We start from the raw sequence: 21,954 nt of genomic DNA, 5'->3' as shown, positions 1-21,954 counted from the left end.
AGAAGCTAAATACCCTTTGCTTCCCAAACTATTAATATTTGTGTAGAATGCACACAGGCATGGCTGAACAGGTGCATTTTCTGTAAGGTGCTGCCCTGGTGAGGGCATTTGGAGTTGGGGCTTATGGAAAGTCGCTTGGAAATAGGATGCTGAAGGGGCAGAGAGTGGAGATACAGAGGGAATTTGAGCTTGGCTGAAAGTACAGAAGCCGAAGGGTATGTGTATTTCAGCAGATTATGGAGAAAGAGAGAACTGGAAATGGAGGCTGGGAGCTGGATTCACCATTAGCATGCTGGCCTTGATGTCATGGGTAGATTCAGTGCTGTGGCATTCTTAAGAAAGAAATTGTAAAATTCATTTTTTTTTACAATTTTTCCTTGTATATATTCACTGAGCCCAATACTGTTTATAAAAAGACATTTTTTCCACCATATCATTTTTCTTTTATTTCTTCACATTGAAAACAAATTCTTTTCTCATACAGTATATCCTGGTTGTACTTTTCCCTCCCTCTACTCCTCCCAGTTCCTCCCCATATCCTTTCCCCTCAAAATCCACTCCATTTCTTTCTCTCATTAGAAAAAAACCAAGTTTCTTAGAGATAACAATCAGGCATCATAAAGTAAATGCAATAAGATGTAGGTGAAGACTGATTGCTTTTTCTGGCTACCCAGACCAGTAAGGTTTTCCAGCATCTTTCTCCTTCAGCAGCTATGGTGTTTCCCTGACTCTGCCTACTCTCTATCTCTGTTCTGATTTATTGCCTAGATTTACTCTGATAAGCCATTAGCCCAAACAGCTTTATTCATTAACTAATAAAAACAACGCATATAAAGACGGGTACCCCACATCATCTCCCCTTTTTTGTCTTAAAAAGAAATGTTTTAACTTTATATAGTAAAATTACATATAACAAAACATGTATTAAGCACGAATTACATTTATAATAGTCTATTATTTGTATCTGGAACATTTCATATCTAATTTACTTTTTTTTTCTCTTTTTTTATTGCGAAAAGAAAAAAAAACATAAACAAAAAACAAGTTTCCACCTCCTCCCAGCCTCCCATTTCCCTTCCCCTCCTCCCACCCTTCTCCCCATCCTCCCACCCTTCTCCCCCTCCTCCCACCCTTCTCCCCCTCCCCCCACTCCTCTCCCCCTCCCTCTCCAGTCCACAGAGCAGTCAGGGTTCCCTGCCCTGTGTTAAGTCCTAGGTCCTCTCCGTCCATATCTAGGAAGGTGAACATCCAAACTGGCTAGGCTCCCACAAAGCCAGCACATTAAGTAGGATCAAAACCCCCTGCCATTGTCCTTGGTGTCTCATCAGCCCTCATTGTTCGCCATGTTCAGAGAGTCCGGTTTTATCCCATGTTTTTCGGTCACAGTCCAGCTGGCCTTGGTGAGCTCCCCGTAGATCAGCTCCTCTGTCTCAGTGGGTGGATGCACGCCTCGTGGTCCCGAATTCTTTGCTCATGTTCTCCCTCCTTCTGCTCCTCCTTGGGACCTTGGGAGCTCAGTCCAGTGCTCCTGTGTGGGTCACTGACTCGATCTCTATCCATCACCAGATGAAGATTCTATGATGATATGCAAGATATTCGTCAGTATTGCTCTAGGATAGGGTCATTTCAGGTTCCCAATCCTCAGCTGCCCAAGGAACTAACTGGGAACCTCATCTTGGGCACTAGGGAGCCCCTCTAGGGTCAAGTCGCTTGCCCACCCTAAAGTGGCTACCTTAACTAAGAATTGTGGTTCCGTGCTCCCCTATCCACCTTTCCTTTATCCCAATTCTCCCGTTTCCCAGGTCCCCCCTCCTTCCCTTCTACCTTTTCTCTCCCCATCTCCCCTTACTCCCATCCCACCCCCCCCCCCAAGATCCCATTTTCTCCCCGGAAATTTGGTCTACTTCCCTTAGCGAAGAGGACAACTATATGTTTTTCCTTCGGTTCACCTTCTTCCTTAGCTTCTTTAGGTTCACCTATTGTAGACTCCGTGGTCCTTATTTATGGCTAGAAACCAATTATGAGTGAGTACATCCCATATTCATCTTTTTGGGTCTGGGACACCTCACTCAGGATAGTGTTTTCTATTTCCATCCATTTGCATGCAAAATTCGAGAAGTCATTGTTTTTTACCGCAGCATAGTACTCTAGCGTGTATATATTCCATACTTTCTTCATCCATTCTTCCATTGAAGGGCATCTAGGTTGTTTCCAGGTTCTGGCTATTACAAATAATACTGCTATGAACATAGTTGAACAAATGCTTTTGTCATTTGATAGAGCATCTCTTGGGTATATTCCCAAGAGTGGTATTGCTGGGTCCAGGGGTAAGTTGATCCCCAATTTCCTGAGAAACCGAAACACTGACTTCCACAGTGGTTGCACAAGATTGCATTCCCACCAGCAATGGATGAGGGTACCCGTTCTTCCACAGCCTCACCAGCAAAGGTTATCCTTGGTGTTTTTGAGTTTAGCCATTCTGACAGGTGTAAGATGATATCTCAAAGTTGTTTTGATTTGCATTTCCCTGATTGCTAAGGAAGTTGAGCACGACCTCAAGTGTCTTTGGCCATTTGAACTTCTTCTGTTGAGAATTCTCTGTTCAGTTCAGTGCCCCATTTTTTAATTGGGTTAATTAGCATTTTAAAGTCTAGTTTCTTGAGTTCTCTATATATTTTGGAGATCAGACCTTTGTCTATTGCGGGGTTGGTGAAGATCTTCTCCCAGTCAGTAGGTTGCCTTTGTGTCTTAGTGACAGTGTCCTTTGCTTTACAGAAGCTTCTCAGTTTAAGTAGGTCCCATTTATTCAATGTTGCCCTTAATGTCTGTGCTTCTGGGGTTATACATAGGAAGCGATCTCCTGTGCCCATCTGTTGTAGGGTATTTCCCACTTTCTCTTCTATCAGGTTCAGTGTGTTCGGGCTGATATTGAGGTCTTTAATCCATTTGGACTTGAGTTTTGTGCACGGTGAGAGATATGGGTCTATTTTCATTCTTCTACAGGTTGACATCCAGTTGTGCCAGCACCATTTGTTGAAGATGCTTTCTTTCTTCCATTGCATACTTTTAGCTCCTTTATCGAAAATGAGGTGTTCATAGGTTTGTGGGATAAAATCCGGGTCTTCTATACGATTCCATTGGTCGACTTCTCTGTTTTTATGCCAGTACCACACTGTTTTCATTACTGTAGCTCTGTAATAGAGCTTGAAGTCAGGGATGGTAATGCCTCCAGAAGATCCTTTATTGTATAGGATTGTTTTGGCTATCCTGGGTTTTTTGTTTTTCCATATAAAGTTGATTATCGTCTTCTCCAGATCTGTGAAGAATTTTGATGGGATCTTGATGGGGATTGCATTGAATCTATAAATTGCCTTTGGTAGAATTGCCATTTTTACTATGTTGATCCTCCCAATCCAAGAGCAAGGGAGGTTCATCCATTTTTTGGTATCCTCTTCAATTTCTTTCTTCAATGCCTTAAAGTTCTTGTCAAATAGATCTTTCACTTCCTTGGTTAGATTTACCCCCAGATATTTTATGCTGTTTGTGGCTATCGTGAATGGTGAAGCTTCTCTGATTTCCCTCTCTGCTTCCCTATCCTTTGTGTATAAGAGGGCAACTGATTTTTTGGAGTTGATCTTGTATCCTGCCACATTACTAAAGCTGTTTATCAGCTGTATAAGTTCTTTGGTGGAGTTTTGGGGGTCGCTTATGTACACTATCATATCATCTGCAAATAACGAAAGTTTAACTTCTTCCTTTCCAATTCGAATCCCCTTGATCCCATTATGTTGTCTTATTGCTATTGCTAGAACTTCAAGCACTATATTGAAGAGGTATGGTGAGAGTGGACAGCCTTGCCGTGTTCCTGAGTTAAGCGGGATGGCTTTGAGTTTCTCTCCATTTAATTTGATGTTAGCTGTCGGCTTGCTGTATATAGCTTTTATTATATTTAGGTATGACCCTTGTATCCCTAATCTCTCCAAGACTTTTAACATAAATGGATGTTGAATTTTGTCAAATGCTTTTTCAGCATCTAATGAAATGATCATATCGTTTTTTTTCTTTCAGTTTATTTATATGCTGGATTACATTGATAGATTTTCGTATGTTGAACCAGCCCTGCATCTGAGGAATGAAGCCTACTTGATCATAATGGATAATTTTTCGGATGTGTTCTTGGATTCGATTTGCCAGTATTTTGTTGAGGATTTTTGCGTCGATATTCATGAGTGAGATTGGCCTGTAGTTCTCTTTCCTGGTTGAGTCTTTGAGTGGTTTTGGTATCAGAGTAATTGTGGCTTCATAAAAGGAATTTGGTAATGACCCTTCTGATTCTATATTGTGGAATACATTAAGGAGTATAGGTATTAGGTCTTCTTGGAAGTTCTGGTAGAATTCTGCATTGAAACCATCTGGTCCTGGGCTTTTTTTGGTAGGGAGGTTTTTGGTAACAGCTTCTAATTCTTCGCGACTTACAGGTCTGCTTAGATTGTTCACCTGGTCCTGGTTTAGTTTTGGTAAATGGTATTTATCTAAAAAAGCATCCATTTCTTTTACATTTTCCAGTTTTGTGGCATATAGGCTTTTGTAGTAAGATCTAATGACTCTCTGAATTTCCTCTGTGTCTGTGATTATGTCCCCCTTTTCATTTCTGATCTTATTAATTTGCGTGCTCTCTCTCTTTCGTTTGATTAGTTTGGATAGGGGTTTATCTATCTTGTTGATTTTCTCTAGGAACCAGCTTTTTGTTTCATTGATTCTTTGGATTGTTTTCTGTGTTTCTATTTTGTTGATTTCAGCCCTCAATTTGATTATTTCCAGTCTTCTACTCCTCCTAGGTGAGTCTGCTTCTTTTTTTTCTAGAGCTTTCAAGTGGGCTGTTAAGTCTCCAATATGTGCTTTCTCTGTTTTCTTTAGGTGGGCACTTAGTGCTATGAACTTTCCTCTCAGGACTGCTTTCATAGTGTCCCATAAGTTCGAGTATGTTGTTTCTTTATTTTCATTGAATTCAAGGAAGACTTTAATTTCTTTCTTTATTTCTTCCTTAATCCAGGTATGGTTCAGTAGATGACTGCTCAGTTTCCATGAGTTTGTAGGCTTTCTGGGGGTAGCATTGTTGTTGAATTCTAACTTTAATCCATGGTGATCTGATAAGACACAGGTGGTAACTAATATTTTTTTGTAACTGTGTAAGTTCGCTTTGTTACCAAGTATGTGGTCAATTTTCGAGAAGGTTCCATGAGCTGCAGAGAAGAAGGTATATTCTTTCCTCTTTGGGTGGAATAATCTATAGATGTCTGTTAAGTCCATTTGCTTCATTACCTCCATTAATTCTCTAATTTCTCTGTTAGGTTTCTGTCTGATTGACCTGTCCATTGGTGAGAGAGGAGTGTTGAAGTCTCCTACTATTAGTGTGTGCGGTTTGATGGCTGCCTTGAGTTTTAGTAATGTTTCTTTTACGTACGTGGGTGCTTTTATATTAGGGGCATAGATATTCAGGATTGAGACTTCTTCCTGATGAATTGTTCCTGTTATGAGTATAAAATGTCCCTCCCCATCTCTTCGGATTGATTTAAGTTTGAAGTCAACTTTGTTAGAAATTAGTATGGCCACACCTGCTTGTTTCTTAGGTCCATTTGCTTGATAAGCCTTTTCCCAGCCCTTTACTCTGAGTAGGTGCCTGTCTTTGTGGTTGAGGTGTGTTTCTTGTAGACAGCAGAATGTTGGATCCTGTTTTCTTATCCAATCTCTTAGCCTGTGCCTTTTTATAGGTGAGTTGAGCCCATTGATATTAAGTGATATTAATGACCAGTGGTTGTTAACTCTGGTCAATTTTTTTTAGTAGTAGAGTTTGTGTGTTTCCCTTCTTTGAGTTGTGCTGGTGAGGGGTCTCTAGATGTCTGAGTTATTGTGGTCATTGTTGGACTCCTTGGTTAGTGATTTTCCTTCTATTACTTTCTGTAAGGCTGGATTTGTGGCTACGTATTGTTTAAATTTGTTTTTATCCTGGAAAATTTTGTTTTCTCCATTTATAGTGAATGAAAGTTTGGCTGGATATAGTAGTCTGGGCTTGCATCCGTGGTCTCTTAGTTTTTGGAGAACATCTATCCAGGACCTTCTGGCTTTCATGGTTTCCATAGAGAAGTCAGGTGTAAGTCTGATAGGTTTACCTTTATAAGTAACTTGGCCTTTTTCCTTTGGGGCTCTTAATATTCTTTCTTTATTCTGTATATTTTGTGTTTTGATTATTATATGGCAAGGGGATGTTTTCTTTTGATCCAGCCTATTTGGTGTTCTGTATGCTTCTTGAACCTTCATAGGTACATCTGTCTTCAGGTTGGGAAAGTTTTCTTCTATAATTTTATTAAGTATATTTTCTGTACCGTTGAGCTGCACTTCTTCTCCTTCTTCTACTCCAATTATTCTTAGGTTTGGTCTTTTTATTGTGTCCCATATTTCCTGAATGTTTTGTGATGAGAGTTTGTTGGACTTGCTGTTTTCTTTGATCAGAGTGTTTATTTTCTCTATGTTATCCTCAGAATCTGAGATTCTTTCTTCTATCTCTTGTATTCTGCTGGTTATACTTGATTCTGTATTCTCTATTCGTTTACCTAGATTTTCCATGTCCAGTCGGCCCTCTGTTTGTGTTTTCTTCTTTGCCTCCATTTCAGTTTTCAAGTCATGAACTGTTTCCTTTATCTGCTTGATTGTTTTTCCTTGGTTTCCTAGGGTATCATTCACTGATTTACTCAATTCCTCGAACTTTCTATTATACTTCTCATCCATTTCTATAAGGGCGTTTTTTATATGCTGTTTAAGGGTGTCAATCACTTTCATGAAGTCAGTTTTTTCTACTTCTTCTTGATTAAGATGTTCATGTCCTCCTGTTGTGGGGTCACTGGCTTCTGGTGGTTTCGTGTTGTTTTTCAGATTGTTGGGAGAATTCCTGCATTGGCGTCTGCCCATCTCTTCCTCCCAATACTCCACTTTGGATCTTCTTTTATAGGATCAGGTCTTCTTGCCCACTGATGTACCTTCCCAGTGATGTCACTCCCCAGAGATGTTTCTCCACAATGATGTTTCACTCGGTGCCCAGAACGAAACTCCACGCTGCTTGGTTAGCTTGCGAACAAAGGGCCCACCCCGCTCGCTGCGGGCAGGCTATGGGAACAAAGGAGCTACCGGCCACCCCTATGTCCTCCTGGTTCAGATTCGGTCCCAGCGCCCTAGCAGGCTGGGCAGGGAGGCGCTATGCCCCAAAGGAGGGAGGGAGACAGGGGGTGTGGGGATCTGGATGTAAGCTGAGTGGGATAGGAAGAGAGAGGGGGTTTGGGCAGTATAGCCCCTGTAGGATGGCCAGGAAGTGTGGGCGGGCTGAGGTATGATCCCAGCTGCCGCAGCACTCACCACAATGATGTTTCACTCGGTGCCCATATCGAAACTCTGTGCTGCTTGGTTAGCTCGCGAACATAGGGCCCACCCCGCTCGCTGTGGGCAGGCTATGGGAACAAAGGAGCTACTGGCCACTCCTATGTCCTCCTGGTTCAGATTCGGTCCCAGCGCCCTAGCAGGCTGGGCAGGGAGGCGCTATGCCCCAAAGGAGGGAGGGAGACAGGGGGTGTGGGGATCTGGATGTAAGCTGAGTGGGATAGGAAGAGAGAGGATGTTTGGGCAGTATAGCCCCTGTAGGATGGCCAGGAAGTGTGGGCGGGCTGAGGTATGATCCCAGCTGCCGCAGCACTCACTCACCACAATGATGTTTCACTCGGTGCCCAGAACGAAACTCCCCGCTGCTTGGTTAGCTTGCGAACAAAGGGCCCACCCCGCTCGCTGCGGGCAGGCTATGGGAACAAAGGAGCTACCGGCCACCCCTACGTCCTCCCGGTTCAGATTCGGTCCCAGCGCCCTAGCAGGCTGGGCAGGGAGGCGCTATGCCCCAAAGGAGGGAGGGAGACAGGGGGTGTGGGGATCTGGATGTAAGCTGAGTGGGATAGGAAGAGAGCTAAAAAGACATTTTTATACAAATGCATATGATACACTGAATATGTTCTTCTATAGGCTCCACCCTCCCTTTATTCTCCTTTGCTGTGCTGTGGGACAATGGTCTTGTATTCTGTCACATGTATTATTTTAATAAAATGCTCATTGGCCAGTAGTCAGGCAGGAAGTAGAGGCAGGGCAACCAAAACCAAAACATTCTGGGGAAAAAAAAAGGTCAGTCTACAGTCATAACCCAGACTCAAAAAAAGCAAGATAAAAATGCTTCACTGATTAAAGGTACCAAGCCATGTGGCTAACATAGACAAAAATAATAGGTTAATGTAAGTTATAAGAGTTGATAAGAAAGCCTAAGCTAATAGGCCAACCAGTTTATAATTAATGTAGACCTCTGTGTATTTCTTTGGGACTGAACGACTGCAAGGACTGCGGGACTTTGGGGGAGGGACAGAAACCTCTGTCAACACTCCTTGTTTGATTTCTGCTTTCATGTCATAGATGATGTTAGGTTTCTATATAAAATCTAGGAATCACAAATAGGAGCCACGATGCCTTTCTGAGATGGGCTGAATTCCCTTACTAGGATGCTCTCCTGTCGCATCATTTCCTCCCCCTCAGCGTATCCTAGTTCTCCGTTGTGACTTGATGTGATTCTACTGCCTGTGGACCACATTCTGTCCACCTCTGTGTTGCTGGGTGTTGGTTGGTTTCATAACCATGGCTGTGACTAGTGTTGTGTAACACGGACGTGAAAGCATCTCTGTGGTACTTAGAAAAATAGATTAGTGAATATGAATTAGAAAAATAGATTGGTGAAACTCCTCCCTCAGAGGGAGAGGCAGGCTGCAGAAAGGTGAGGTGACAGGAATTAGAAGACCTTCATGACAACAAGGAGGAAATATTCACAAAACAAGTGACAGAGTAGAGATCACTGAGAAAGCAGGAAGGTGTAAGAGGGTGAAAGCAGAGATGAAAGCACTGGGCAGCCAGCACGAGGGCTTCCAGAACTTGCAGGACACAAGTTTTGTAATGGAGATGAAGTATCTCCAGAAAATCTGTCTTAATTTTATTTACTGTAATGTATTTTACCACATTAAATAACCCCATTTACTATACTTGATAGTGATTTCTCCAGCATGCTTGTTTTGTAGTGATCCTAATTCGGTCTCCAGGGGAGGAAGAGAGCCACCTGGGAGCTGAAATTCATCCATGTCTTCATGATGATAAACCAAAAATAAAACCACCCCCAGGACCTAGATCCTACTTGGGAAGTGACAGGCCTTAACTGGTCACTATGAATGTAGCATAGATCTCAAGACTAATGTCACAGTAATGAGACAAAATCACCAAGCTTTTGTCATTGCAATGACAGCAGAAAATAGCTAGCATTTCAGCAAACTGCTCTTCCCCCAAGGACTTGACAGCTTCCCAATAAATAGGCACACAGGAGGCCTCAATCACTAACAGGCACATGCATGCACACGGGAGACCTCAACCACTAACAGGCACACGAGTGCACACAGGAGACCTTAACCACTAACAGGCACATGCATGCACATAAGAGACCTCAACCACTAACAGGCACATGTGTGCACACAGGAGACCTCAACCACTATGAACATGGAAGCAATATTTCTCCTGGATACCTCTGGTGTGCCTCTTTTTACAAAGACCTTGCTCTTTGGAGTTATGTACTGACCTCCCTATAGATAGAGGAAGTGAAGAAAGAGAATTAAGGAAAAGAGAAAACAGGAATATGGTTGCATCCAAGTGAGTGGTTTATTCCCAGAGAGAGCCCTGCTCTGCTGAGAAGGTACTCCCTAGTGCATGGGAGAGACAAAATCTTTCATCAATCAGAGAAGTGGGCTAAGTGACAATACCAGCAAAGAGGATCTAAGCTTCTTTAACCTTCCTTCAGAGCAGCCTGACTGTACCCTTTGTCTCTACAACAAAACGGAGTAATTCCAGGGGAGAGCAAACACATTCTTGTGAGATTTTGTGCCCATTTCCTGGCTCTGTTAAATACAAGAGGCTGATAGAAAGGTTTATGGAATGGTCTCGCACATACCAAGAAAGGAGGCCCTACAGCCTTCACATGAACTAGCAGATCCCAGGAAGCTCCTGGTCACACTGGTCCTTGTAAACATTTAGTTTCACTTTGATATTATGCTGATGATGTGGGAGTCCCTTCTGTGTGCTGTGATTACTGTTAATGAATAAAGAAACTGCCTTGGCCTGTTGATAGGGTAGAACTTAGGTAGGCAGGGAAGACTGTACTGAATGCTGGGAAAAAGAAGGGTGGAGCAGGGGAGAAGTCATGAAGCTGCTGGAGACAGACATGCCGGAACTTTGCTGGTAGGCCAAGGCCTCATGGTGATATACAGATGAATAGAAATGGGTTAAATTAAGATGTAAGAGTTAGCCAATAAGAAGTTAGAGCTAATGGGCCAAGCAGTGTCTTAATTAATATTGTTTTCTGTACAATTATTTTGGTTCTGGGCAGCTGGGATGAATAAGCGGTCTCCTCCAACACCCTGGCATGAGGAACACAGATTGGCTTAGACCACATACTGCCTCCCCTTCTTTCTCTGTTCCAAACCCATGGTGTGTGTTTATGCCTCTGCGACAGTGCACATATATTCTGCCATGACATAACGCTGCTCGTGGAGAGTTTTCTGACAATCCTTAGGGCTCATGCTGCTGAGATTGAACATAGCAATCACTGTTTCTGCTATGAAACAGTGTTCTCTCAATCACAAACCTTTGAGCTCTGATAAGATGACCACAGCACTGGAGCCTGGCGCTTTGAGTGCTATAATCATGAAAGTAGCACATCTTTTGTAACACAGTCACTGGAGGACATTTCTGAAATCATGTATAATTGATGGTGTTATATTTCTTCAAGAGAGTAAGGTCTCATGAGGAAGCAAATATTCAAGGTATCAGTTTTGAAATTCCTAATCAATCCTAAGGAGTTTGGTTCCTTTCAGTTGGGAATATGATTTCTGGAAGATGAGACGAGATTTTGACACTGTTGAATAGATGGTAGTCCAACCCCCTGATGTAAGTAGTATAAGTATGCTATTCCTCTTTAATGTCACATATGGGTGTCTATAATATTTAAAAACAGATGTTGAGTATGGTCATCTGTAATCCCAGAATTTGGAAGGCTGAGGCAGAGGATCTTGATTTTGAGGTCATCCTGGGATATAAGTAGAGTTCCAAGTCAGTTTGGAATATATAGCTAAACCTTGTCTCAAAATGACTGGCTAAATAAATGAATAGATGAGTAAGCATATAGATACTGAGGGAAAATATGAATTTCAGAGAAGAAACACAGTGTTTTTAACATACTCAAACAATATTTAAAAAGGGGCAAAGCCGGGCGGTGGTGGTGCACGCCTTTAATCCCAGCACTCGGGAGGCAGAGGCAGGCGGATCTCTGTGAGTTCGAGACCAGCCTGGTCTACAAGAGCTAGTTCCAGGACAGGCTCCAAAACCACAGAGAAACCCTGTCTCGAAAAACCAAAAAAAAATAAATAAATAAAAATAAAAATAAAAAAAATAAAAAAATAAAAAGGGGCAAAAAATATGGATGCAGAAGAAAATCATCCTGAATTTTGTCACCTGATAATGAGGTGTCACCCCGATACCTCTGGGGCATTCACACCTTCGCAGTCACATACAATGGCGCCATCTTTGCCACCTCGTATCATGGCAGTGCTTGGGTTGCTGTGTAATCTCACCAATGTTTTATTATTCCTGGCTATTTTGTTCATCATTTCTCTGATCAAGACTGAAGTTTGCAGCATCCATATTCTATGGTTTTCCTTGGAACTCAGACTGGGTAGTTTATGTATTTACTCACCTTTCTTTCAATCTGATAACTTATAAATTGATCTCTTAGAGTTAAGAATAATAAAGCAACAAACATATAAATTACACGTTTTCATTTTAAGAATAATTTGTCAACTGGGTGTGGTGACTCACACCTTTAATACAAAGGGTGGATACAACCAGGCAAATCTCTGTGAATTCAAAGCCAGCCTGGTCTACACAGGGAGATCCAGGTGACTCAAGACTTCTTAGTGAGACTTTATCTCCAAATGCAAACAAATTACAAAACAGAGTAATTTATCAAGGCTGCTTATTTTACTACATAATTTTGGATATTCCAAAACTTAAAGTTGTATATAACAACTTTTTTAACCTTTAGTTATCTGTGATTTGAAAGTATAAAATCAGTCTTATTTTCACATATTTGATTCATAACCATTCCATTTCTGAGTTTACCCTGCTTATTTTATATAATTATACTTTTTTGAGGCAGGATATTTCTATGAAGTGTAGGCTGACAGAAACTTAGAACATAGCCCAGGCTAGCTCTGTTCCTCCTGCCTCAACTCTCCCCTGAAGGCTAGGATTATCGAGGTGTGGGTCACAGTTTTGTGTTTGGTACATTTAGTGAAATTCGTTTTTCTTTTAAGATTTTTATCTTGGCTAAGCCAAATATCTAAATATCTAAGCCTAATAAATAATTCTTACCATTCACATTGTTATAAATCTGCTAGAGAATCTATCTGTTCTGTCCCTATGGACCAGGTGTATCTGTACCAGACATGGCTTATCATAATTATTATTGATTTTAGATGGACTTACTATCTGGTAGTACTAGCGAATCACATAGTATGTATGTGTGTGTATGCACATGTATGTCTGTATGTATGTGTGTATGTGTTTGTGTGTATGTGCAGTGTTGTATGCATATAGTTTATATACTTGTATACACTTTTTTACATGCAAGTTTTAGTACTGTTGGGGCAAGGCAACTCTTCTTTATTCCATCCTCCTGTGCCCTACCCAGAGCGGAAAGTTTACACAAAGGTTCCTGAGTGGCTGGCAGGATGCCGACAGACCCACCCTCTGACACATCATACAAATACAGCTGTTTCTCCTCCACATAAGTCCAGGATGCTATTCCCCTTCCTCTAAGATAAGATCAGAACAAGTCAACTCATATCCTGCATCCTGTGCCATCAAGAGAAGGACAATCTCCTAGGATGGCATACATCTTAAACTTGTAATGCAGGAGGGCTTTGCACACCTAATGTGACCAATTTTCCAAGCTCCCCACACTCACTTTGCTGTGGAAAACAGAGCTTGGCATAGAAAAGTCCTAGGTGTTGGTTCTTCATCCCTTCAGCTAAGGAATGAGGACATTCTTTTCCAACAGTGTCTGTTCTGTGCTGTGTGCATGCATGCATGTGTGTGTAGATCAACCAAAAGTGTCTCCTCCTCACTCACTGAGATGGGTTCTGTCACTAGGACCTGGAGCTCACCATTGACTGCCTAGGTTGGTTGGCCAGCAGATAGCTGGCCCTTTGTCAGCTGCCTCCACCTCACATTCCTAACAGTGTCCATTGCTCACAGAAATGTGAGCTCCTGAGAGGGGATTTGCTGCAGGCTCAGAGGAGTTTTGAGTTTGGGGAAGGAAGAGGAATGGAATACTGTTATCTGAAGTGTATTTGATTTTTGTATTGACAAGATGTCTCATGGTAATAAGGGTGTTTGCCCCAGAAAACTGGCAACTAAGTTCTATCCCCAGAATCCACCAAAAACTAGAAGAGTTGTCCTCTGGCCTTCATATGTGTAAAGAGACACGAGCACCCACAAATATCACAGAAACATATACCATAATAACAATACTGATATATTTTTAAGTATCTGATTTTCCTGCAAAAGATGGATTCCTCTGCCTCACTATCAAACCAGAATTATGATTTTTCTTCTCATCCTACAACCTGCAGGGCCAGAACATGTACACACTTATGATGTTAAAGCCATTTTTCAAACCATGATCCTATTTTCTTTTTAAATATCTGAGCTCTTTTCAACCACACAAGCCATGGGAGTATAACACTTTCTACCTCTGTCTATTACTATATCTTACAGATATCTGAAACCCATCTGTCCCATATATGTGTTTACTGAGGACTTAGCGTAAGATCCATGGTTAGTGATGGCCTCTAAAATGTCCATGTGAGCCTGCCTCTTGTCCCTGTGACATTTATGCTTTTAGTCTTCCTTTTCTCCCCCTGTCATTAGCAATTGTAGTCATATTTTATAAATCTTTATTTTAAAATATGATTTCTGTTTTTTATTTTTCTGGTCTATTCATTCCTCCACAAATTTGGTCCCTATGTTGATTTGCAACATATTGAGGACAAATCAAAGAAAACTATTTAAATTTATGTCCCCTCTCTTCCGTTCTCTTGTCCTTTATCAGCTGGTATTTATGCACCGTTACTCAAATGACTCCTTTGCATCTGTTGTCCAGGCTCTTATAGCATCCTGTCACTATAGTAACCATGATGGGAGGAATGATTAAAGAGAGACATGCGTGAGTCTTCTTAGACTATCACTGTGTCAAGACATGGACGGCTAGAAATTGGAATTTCCCCCCAGGGATCCTTAGCTGAGAGGCCAAGGATGAAGCTTGATCTCAGCCAGAGGAGGAACTTGTCTCCTGGAAAGAGGTTTCACACAATTTTGACAAGTCATGATGTCACCTTGTAGGAAAGACTGAAGCCAAGACAAGAATGGGTCAATGATGGGTGAGACCACACCTTAGCCAGTACTCTTAAACTGTGCATAATTCTTGCTCTCTATTTAGATCTATCCTCATATTAGATGCCTAAGGATGGACTGATGGTGAGTGGGAGAGATCCTTTGGCTCCCTTTATTTTTTCCCCCTCTTCCCAGTCTGGTCACAATGAATAGATACCCTTGTTTTGCTTTTTATGATTGTCTATTTAATTGGTCTATTGAGGACTGATGGCTGAGCATAGCTTGTTAGGGCTGCCAGGGCACAGGCTCTGAGAGTAACAACGCTAGCAACATGACTGCCTGGCAGCATCCAGACTCTGATTAAGTCCAACATTTAAATTACCCTTATGTGTATGTAGGAGCTTAATATTGACTGCTAGACAAGAAAACAACCATACGGCCCGATCTCAGTTTAAAACAGTGACCTTTTCTTAGATGTGCTGTCTGCTGGTGTTGCTTACAAAGCATGTTCTACGGCAGGCATTCTACACACCCAACATCCTGAGGTGGGTTTCATGCTCTCCTCACTCTCTTTCCCCTTAAGCTTATCTTTATACCTCTTGACTCTCAGCAAAAGACTGGGTTCTTATTTTATGGAGAAAACAGGAACAAAGTGAAGAAAAGATTCTCATATTTGACCACCAAATCTACTGCCTCTAAGAGAAAGAGAGTATTCCTTACTTATATATGGGATTCTACTCTCTCATGCTCAGACTCTTATGTCTAAAAATTAAATACATGATTATGTGTATGTGATGTATATTTGAGCGTTGTGGGCTCTGGCATACATATGGGGTCAGAAGACAACTGAGTTAGTTCTCTCCTTCCAATTTTATTTGAATGGCATAGATTAAATTCAGGTCCTTAAATTCATCACACACTAAGTCATCCCTCCAGGCAAGACTCTAATCTTTAATAGTGCCTCCTGCACTCTAAATTTACCAATGTCCTCCTTTTTATTTTATATAAGTATATTTATTGCTAAAATACAAGATATCATGAACTATAGTTCTCTCTGGAAGAAATCTAGTTCCATCTCTATTTTCTTGATCCAATTTAAAGCCACTTTAAAGTAAAATTAAAAAAAAATTGTGCCTATTTCTCTACTTTATCACACAATTCATATGTGGTGGTCAATATGAGACTCCTCTGTATAAACTCATGGCAAGACTCTTCCATGGTCTGGTTAAGGGGAAAGTTTTTATTGTAGATATAAGAGAGAGAGTTAGAATGACAGAGAGGGAGAGAGAGAAAGAGAGAGGGGGGAGGTGTAGTAATAAGAGCGGCGGGGCTGCGCCCCCGGCACCCAGCCGCCTGCCCGCATGGTTAGCTTTACCTGAAATAATTACACGGAAACTGTATTCTTTTAAACACTGCCTGGCCCATTAGTTCCAGCCTCTTATTGGTTAGCTCTTACATATTGATCTAACCCATTTCTAATAATCTGTGTAGCCCATGAGGTGGCTTACCAGGGAAGATCTTAACCTGCATCTGTCTGGAGTGGGAAAATCATGGCGACTCACTGACTCGGCTTCTTTCTCCCAGAATTCTGTTCTGTTTACTCCGCCTACCTAATTTTCTGTCCTATTAGGGCCAAGCAGTTTTCTTTATTAATTAACCAATGAAAGCAACAGATAAATACAAGACCCACCTCCATCACAGAGGGATGTAAGGAGAGAGAGAGAGAGAGAGAGAGAGAGAGAGAGAGAGAGAGAACACTTACAGACATCTGGAGTAGTGTAGAGCCGAGAGAGAAAGAAGTCAGCTGAACATGGCCACCAACAGACTGCACATGGCCAGGGCTATCTGAGAGAGAGAAGAATAATGGGGGGTAGAGAAGAGAGAAAACATAAAATAGCTGGTGTAGGAGCCTAGAGAAGTGCCAAATTATAAGGAGGATAAGTAGTTGTTGGGTGATAGGGTTGGTGAATCCACAGGCTGGAGGGATTTTAGGGTAGAGGAGGGGATAAATAGGTGTGGTAGTTTGAATGTAGTTGACCCTATTAGCTCATAGAAAGTAATACTATCAGGAGGTGAGGTGTGGCTTTGTTGAAGTGGGTATGGCCTTGTTTGAGGAAAGTGTATCACTGTAAGGTCAGGCTTTGTGGTTTCATATGATCACAATACTGCCTAGTGTCGCAGTTGACTTTCTGTGGTCTGTAACATGTAGGACTCTCAGTTACTTCTCCAGAAACATGTCTGCCTTCATGCCACCATGCTCCCTGCTATGTTGACAATGGATTGAACCTCTGAATTTAAGTGCTGAGTTGTAAGTGGGCCACCCCAATTAAATGTTTTCATTGATAAGAGTTGCCATGGTCATGGTGCCTCTTCACAGCAATAGAAACTGTAATTAAGACAGAAGGGTTAGGATGGTGGTATGGACATAAAAATGCTGGTGAGTGCCACAGGTGCAGGTTACTTATAGAGCCATCTGTCCTTTTTGCTGAAGATAAGGGTGGATGAGAATGGACTTCTCAAGTTCCTGAGGAATTCTGCCTTTTATCTAAGCACCAGAAATCCTCTTATTGTCTAGATTGAGGTGAGCTTTGGACAAGACAGTGGGTCTGCCCCTTTTGGGGGTGAGGCAGAATACCCTTTGTGCCTGACAACCCCAGAAAAAGACTCTGGCATGTGATTACTTGGTCCCCAGTTGGTAGTCTTGTTTAGGTGGCTTAGGAAGTGTGGCCTTGCTGGAGGAAATGAGAGCAGGTTTTGAGGTTTCAAAGCTGCACATGGTTACCAGTGTGTTGTCTCTGCTTCCCGTGTGTGGCTAATGAGCTCTCAACTGTGCCTGCTGTCTCCTGCCTCCAGCCATGATTCTGTGACCCAATGGACTCTTATATGTCTAGAACCATAAGCCCTTACTTCTGCATGTTGTCTTGGTCATAATGTTTTATCATATAAATAGAAAAAAGTAACTAATACATTAAACAACACAAACAACTTTGCTGCAGCATGAGTTTTGTTTGTATAATTAATAGAACAACAATGGAAGCTTTTCCACTTCACCTTTTGGTTCTTACACAGCTAAACAGGTTGCTAGGGTGAGGTGTTGATCATCACTGTATCAATTTTGTTTCTCTTTGCATGACTTGCATCTGCAAAATCATTGTAGCACTGTTATCTTATACAGAATATTTCCAGTATCAATAAAAAATTACACATTATTCTTTTATCTATATAAAATTATTTCATTTAAAATTATTCTGTTAGCTATTTAGTGTGTGTGCTTGTCATGGCACAGCACATGCAGCGGTCGGATGACAGCTCTCAGGAGCCAGGTTTCTCTTTTCATCTCGGGCCCTGGGAATCAAACTCAGGTCATTAGGCTTATTTGTCCAATGCCCTTCCCTACTGAGCCAAGCTGCCTGCCCAGAAAATTCCTTTAGTATGAGTGTGTGGTTTCTAAGGAAGCATGACAAGAGCTTTCCACATAAAGAGCTAGGCCCGTGGGCTGCTCTTGGTGGTGTGAGTGAGGAAGTGAATGCAGCGATTTCTTCTTTCTCTTTTTCTGTAAATGCGTGTTTTGCCTGCATGAATGACTGTGACCCACCAGAGTCCCATAGAGGCTGGAAGGGGGCATTTGTTCCTTAGCAACTGGAGTTACAGAGACTTGTGATCTGCCACACAGGTGCTAGAGATTGAAACCCCAGTTCCCTGGAAAAGCAGCCAGTGCTCTTAACTCCTGAGCCATCTCTCTAGCACCCAGTGTTGAGGTCTCAGTGATTCCAGGGGATTTTAAAGAGTATAGGCTGGTGGTTTTATGGAGCATGAAAGAAATTTGGGGAACCAAGAAGAAAGCTCAGACTCTCTGGAACTGTGAAACAGGAAGATGACTGCACTCACACCTCTTAAAAACCAAAACCACAGAATGTTCCAGAAGGCTGGATAACAATTAGGATCAGCATCTCAGCTGGAGTACCTCAGTTAATCAACCAATCATAGTGGGTTTGAGATTATATGCAAACAATGACTGGTCCCTGCAAACATTTTGCAGAAACTTGAATTAAAAAATAAACAAATAAGACAAAACAATCCCCCAGTAATTCTCTGATTCACTCTATTTACAGAGTGATTGCTTCACCCCTCAACCCCTTAACAAGAATGCTCTTCCACTTGAGATTGCTAAATACTAGATATTCTCTTATCCTAGACTAAGGCTGTGAACCTCCAGACAGAGCATTATTACATGTATGGAAGTGTGTTATCCTCAGAGGGGCACACACAAAGGAGCTGTGATTCTTTAGTATAAATGAAGCACAAGACAGATGCCTCAAACCCCAAGTAACAAACACATGCCTTTGTGCTAAAATGACGTCTCAAAATTGTCTTAAGATGTTGGTGCTGGAGAGATGGCTCAGTGGTAGAGGCTCCAAATGGTGATTCCCAGCATTCATGTCAGGAGGCACCCAAGGAATCCAGAGCCTTTGGCTTCTGTGGCACTTGTGTTTATGGACATTTAATACTCTTTCTACACGTATACACATGGATAAAAATAAAAATTTTTAAATCTTACAATTTATTCCAAATTTCAATTTGCAGAAAGGCAAAATGCAAAATGCTTCATGGAATAGCTTAAACTGTTTGCGATGGTTTGGATGAGAACAGGCCCATAGACTCATATATTTGAATGTTTGGTTGCCCGGAGTGGCACTAGTGGAAAGCATTAGGCAATGCGGCCTTGTTGGAGCAGGTGTGGCCTTGCTGGAGAAAGTGTGTCACTGGGGGCAAACTTTGAGGTTTCAATCGTCTAAGGTAGGCCCAGTAACTTGCTTTCCCTGCTGCCTGCATGCTGCCAGGCTTGCCTGCCATGTTGCTAATGGGCTAAACCTCTGAAAGTATAAGCAAGACCCAATTAAATACTTTCTTTTATAAGAGCTCCAGCCATCATGGTGTCTCTTCACAGCAATAGAATACTGAATCGGACACTGTTTTAAAATGAACATTAATTAAATCGTGTCTTCCTTTATTGATCAAGCCAATGTGTACATAAAATGTCTACCTGCAAAACAGTTTCTACTTTCTCTTGAATTAATGTCTCTGTTTGACTTTCCATTGTTTTCCTGGGTTATAGATTGGCCTGGGAGGGGAGCACTGATGGAGAGAGTGAGGAATAAAATGTAGTTCGTTTAAAGTTTTCTTAATATCCATATATTTATACTATCCACAGCAATATTATTGGCAAAAAAAGGAATATCTGAATTCACAGGTTTTTTTTGTAAGTAAAACCTGCATATTCCTAGGCAGAACTTTAGGTCAGCTTTCTGGATATTGACAAATGACAAAATCAAGTCTTGTGAGTTGTGTCTGTTCACTGGTCAGGTTCACTGAGTCCTCACTGTGGGTCCAGTCTTGTTTCACATGTTTCAGACTGAGATATAAAAGAAATAGATCAAGATCCCTTTCTAATAGAGTTAACAATTTAGAAGGAGATGGACAGTCAAAAGTACAACACATGGTCTCTTAGAAGACAAAAAGTACCTTGGGGAAAAAGAGTCAGATGTTGGAGTGAGAAAGGGCAAACTGACCTTTAATCTAAGTCTTGAATGAAGTGAGCAAGCCAAAATTTTAGGCAAAGCCTTGAGATAAGAGAGATGAGAAAATGTGTTGTGAGCAAAGAAAAGTATCATTCACCATGTTCCTTTCTGCGTAGTGACTAGATAGTCTATGTCCAATGAGTAAGTACTGAGATAAAATAAATCATAAGGGCATAAAAGCAGTTTGGGAATGGAGATATATGACTTTGGGAAGCATTATCATATAATTTGTTTTAACATGTGGCGTGAATGACCAACCAAATAAGGCTAGATACGTGGAAGAAGACACAACAGTGAGTGGATACCAGAGAAGAAAGGACAAATGGAGAGGTTATTCCTACACCCATCTGAAATGTGTTTCTTCAAGTTGAGCAGAAAAGGGTAAAGATAAAGGAAGGATTGGAAGTGGATGTACTTAGAAGGTATGTTGTGTTGTTCCTTTATTAAATGGACTGGTAGAAGGAACATGAATATGGATGTGAAAATAATATCCTACAAAGTTATCAAATTTAGAATTTACTCATTATATTTTTACTGTTGAGCATTCTATAAATTTATTATTTTTTTAATTTATACAAGTATACAAAAAATATAATTGTATCTACTCACTCTTTCTTCCTCCAGTTTCTCCACATCTTCCCAACATGCCCCTTTCCCAATTTCAATTCTTTTCATCTTTTTCTGATAGTCTACTGTCTTAGTTAGAGTTTCTATTGCTGTGAAGAGACACTGTGACCACAACAATTCTTATAAAGGAAAACTTTTAAGTGGGGCTGGCTTACAGTTCAGAGGTTTAGTCCATTATCATCGTGGTGGGGAGTATGGCAGCATTTAGGCAGACATGGTGCTGGAGAGGTAGCCAAGAGTTCTACACTCTGATTTGAAGATAGCAGGGATAGAGTTACACTAGGCCTGACTTGAGAGCATCTGAAACCTCAAAGCCCACCCCTAAAACACATTTCCTCCAACAAGGCCACATCTACCCTCAAGGCCACACCTCCTAGTAGTGTCACTGCCTGTGAGACTATTGGAACCAATTCCAAATAGTCACATCTACTAAACTCCAGCTAGTGCTGCTCATATATGTATGGATATGGGGAACCTAAACGTGGCCGCATTCTCAGAGAAGAATGATTCTCCCTATCTATAAATTCTCAATTGCTCCTCAGCAAGGGATGTAGCCTGGAGATCATCTAGTCATCTATATCAGAATTTGAACAGATAATTACAGTTGCTGTGAATTCATGAAACTGCTCACCTTTTCTATGTTTGATGGTACATATACAAATTAACATAGAAACGCTAATAAGATTCTCTAACTCAAGATTAAGGGCTTTGTATGTAAAATCTTCTGCACTCAATATATTTATATGTAGAACTTCTAGAAGATTCTCAACCCGTATTTGTCAAATTATTAATATGTAACCTTTGCTGTTTATTGAGAATTTTATTATGTGGAAGCTTTACTTTTTGTTTAATGAGGACTCTAAGAACTTTTTTCAATACTTTTCCAAGAGACATATGTACCTACTGCCTCAACACCAGTTTATTGAGACAGATTGCACATTTTCCCCATAATTACTTGTCAGAACTCATTGGCAGGTAGACACGGTGGATGTGAAATTTCTAGCTATTGCAGTTAATGACACAGCCACTGAGAGTATGACTATATTTAAAGATAAGATGAATTGTTTCTTTTTTACCCAGATCTCTGTTCAAAGCCACAGCTTCGATCTATACTTATTTGGGAATGCTTTAAAAATCTGACATTGTTTCAGTGAGAGTTTTTTAATGGTTCTTGAAGGAGTAA

At 41.2% G+C, this 21,954-nt stretch overlaps 1 protein-coding gene across 2 annotated transcripts in view; it reads right to left on the bottom strand.

Annotated features, from left to right (window-relative positions):
* Cyyr1 (cysteine and tyrosine rich 1) overlaps positions 1-21,954 on the bottom strand; it is a 108,654-nt gene that overhangs the window by 5,010 nt on the left and 81,690 nt on the right. The gene's annotated exons all lie outside the window — the stretch shown is intronic.

The sequence above is a fragment of the Microtus oregoni genome, unplaced genomic scaffold (assembly GCF_018167655.1).
Source record: "Microtus oregoni isolate MIOR12 unplaced genomic scaffold, Mior012 000030F_ref0000283, whole genome shotgun sequence".
In the NCBI taxonomy this organism is placed as follows: domain Eukaryota; kingdom Metazoa; phylum Chordata; class Mammalia; order Rodentia; family Cricetidae; genus Microtus; species Microtus oregoni.
The sequence above is the reverse complement of the archived record's forward strand: the minus strand, read 5'-3'. Positions and strand labels throughout refer to the sequence as shown.